Source organism: Heptranchias perlo, unplaced genomic scaffold, assembly GCF_035084215.1.
Source record: "Heptranchias perlo isolate sHepPer1 unplaced genomic scaffold, sHepPer1.hap1 HAP1_SCAFFOLD_483, whole genome shotgun sequence".
NCBI classification, from domain to species: domain Eukaryota; kingdom Metazoa; phylum Chordata; class Chondrichthyes; order Hexanchiformes; family Hexanchidae; genus Heptranchias; species Heptranchias perlo.
Genome location: NW_027139498.1, coordinates 43,811 through 46,538, shown reverse-complemented (window position 1 = coordinate 46,538; position 2,728 = coordinate 43,811).

Genomic DNA, 2,728 nt, shown 5'->3' with positions numbered 1-2,728 from the left:
CAAAAGGATCTCAACTCCCTGCTTATTTTCTATACTGATAAATATAGACAGAAATCTCATCTCCGTGCTTCTTTCAGATAATGAATGTCTTAATGCTCAAGAGATCACTGATCCAAGCCAATTATCTCCTCTCACACTCTCCTTCCAATCTAACACACGTTGCTTAACTTTGAAATTGTGCATTTTTTCACAGTGGATTCAATTTAAAGGAAACGATGCTGTGATCAGCTAGTGTTGTTAAGGAGATGGAGCACCAGGAAATTCATAAAAGGCTGATGATAACAGTGACAGTTAAGACACTGTGAGCTACAGTTAAAGGTCGGCAATATTTAAAGTATCAGGCAGCAGATCTTTTCCAAATCTTGACACAAATGGCAAGAAAATGTAACGTGGACTTTGATCAATGTCACGACTTTCAAATAGCAGACATTTTATACACAAGGCAAGAAAGATTTACAAGGATGTTGCCTGGACTGTAGAATTTTAGCTATGAGGAAAGACTGGATAGGCTGGGGTTGTTTTCTTTGGAACAGAGGTGGCTGAAGGCAGATTTAATTGAGGTGAACAAAATTATGAGGGCCCCAGACAGCATGGATTAGAAGGACCCACTTCTCTTAGCAGAGAGGTTAATAACCAGGGGTATAGATTTAAAGTGATTGGTAGAAGGTTTAATGGGAAACTGAGGAGAAATTATTTCACCCAAGGGTTGTGGGGGTCTGGAACTGACTGCCTGAAAGGGTGGTTGAGGCAGTCACCCTCATCGTATTTGAAGAATACTTGAACTGCCGGAAGCTACAAGGCTATGGGCCAAGAGCTGGAAAGTGGGATTAAGCTGGATAGCTCTTTTTCGGCTGGCACAGACGCGATGGGCCGAATGGTCTCTTTCTGTGCCATACATTACTTTGATTCGATGAGTCTAATTAACAGTAAGCAGGGTAGTTCAGTGATCATGAGAACGCTACTGAAGATAAATAACTGCTGGGAACCAAGCAATGTGTCCTTGTAAACCACAGACTGGGGAAGTTCCAGCTCCAGTGACAGAGATGGATCACTACAGGGTATAAAAGTGAGGGGATACTGATGTAAGGGGCAGTCAGGACTGGAGACACCTGAGATCAAGCTCAGGGTGCCTGAGGTTCCATCCAGCGGGATCATCTCGTGTACACGGGGGACTGGCATGTTTACTCTGGTACAGTACAGGAAAGAGAATTTGCTCATATATTTCTGAATGAGGTATTAAAGTTGCTGACTCTCAGACTTGTTAATTAATAAGACAATGCATTATTTAGAACCTTCCATCCCTAAGTCTCTCTGCTCCTCTACTTTTAAACTTTGATTATTTAGTTTACATTTCATCTCATTTTTCTTCCTCTCAAAATGTATCACGTCACATTTCTCTGCATTAAATTTCACCCGCCTGTTTACGAACCTGTGGACGTCACAGTGAAGTCACTGACTCCTCTTCACAGTTCCCCACGCTGCCAATTTTGGCGTCATCGAGAGATTTTCACCTTGTGTCCCACATACCCAAGCTCAGATCATTCTCTATATTGAGGTTAGCAATGGTCCCAACACTGACCCTGGGGGACACCACTGTTTACATCCCTCCAGTCTGAAGAACATCCATTAACCACTACTCTCTGTTTTCTGCCCTTTACACAACTTCCTACCCACACTGCCCCATTCATTTTAATACCGTGGGTATTAATTTTATCAATAAGCCTCCTGTCCGTCATTTTATCAAATACCTTTTCACAATCCATCAACACAACATCCACTACATTCCCTTTATCAGTCGACTTGTGATATCTCAATTAATCCATGTTGGCTGTTCTTAATTAATGTGTTTTTTGAACAAATGTTGAAATGTTTGCTCCACCTCATCTGGTTTCACCTGTTTCAAGCCCCAACAGAAAGGTCGAGTTTTCTCCTGGAGCTTAAGATAAATTAATTTTAAAAAATGATGCTTCAGACAATGACGGATATCTGGACTTAGAACCGCCCATTCAGTGGCGCAACTCCCACCCCTCACACACTCCGATTGGTTGGAGGACCAACTGTCCGCACATCCGTCCAGTCAATTTACCATAAGACCATAAGAGATAGAAGCAGGAGTCGGCTATTCGGCCCCTCGAGCCTGCTCCGCCATTAAATGAGATCATGGCTGATTTGATTTTTACCTCAACTCCACTTTCCCGCCCTTTCCCCATATCCTTTGACTCCCTTGCTGATCAAAAATTTGTCTAACTCAGACTTGAATGTATTCAATGACTCAGCCTCCACAGCTTTTTGGGGTAAAGAATTCCAAAGACTCACGACGCTCCAGGAGAAGAAATTCCTCCTCATTTCCATCTTAAACGGGTGACCCCTTATTCTGAGACTATGCCCCCTAGTTTTAGATTCCCCCATGAGGGGTAACATCCTCTCAGCATCAACCCTATCGAGTCTCCTCATAATCTTGTCTGTTTCAATAAGATCTCCTCTCATTCATCTAAACTCCATTGAGTATAGACCCAACCTGTTCAATCTGTCATCATAAGACAACCCTTCCATACCCGGAATCAACCTCGTGAACCTTCTCTGAACTGCCTCAAATGCAAGTATGTCCTTCTTTAGAACTGTATGCAGTTCTCCAGTTGTGGTCTCACCAGCACCCTGTCCATTTGTACCATGACTTCACTGATTTTATGCTCCACCCCCCTAGACATAAAAGCCAATATTCCGTTTG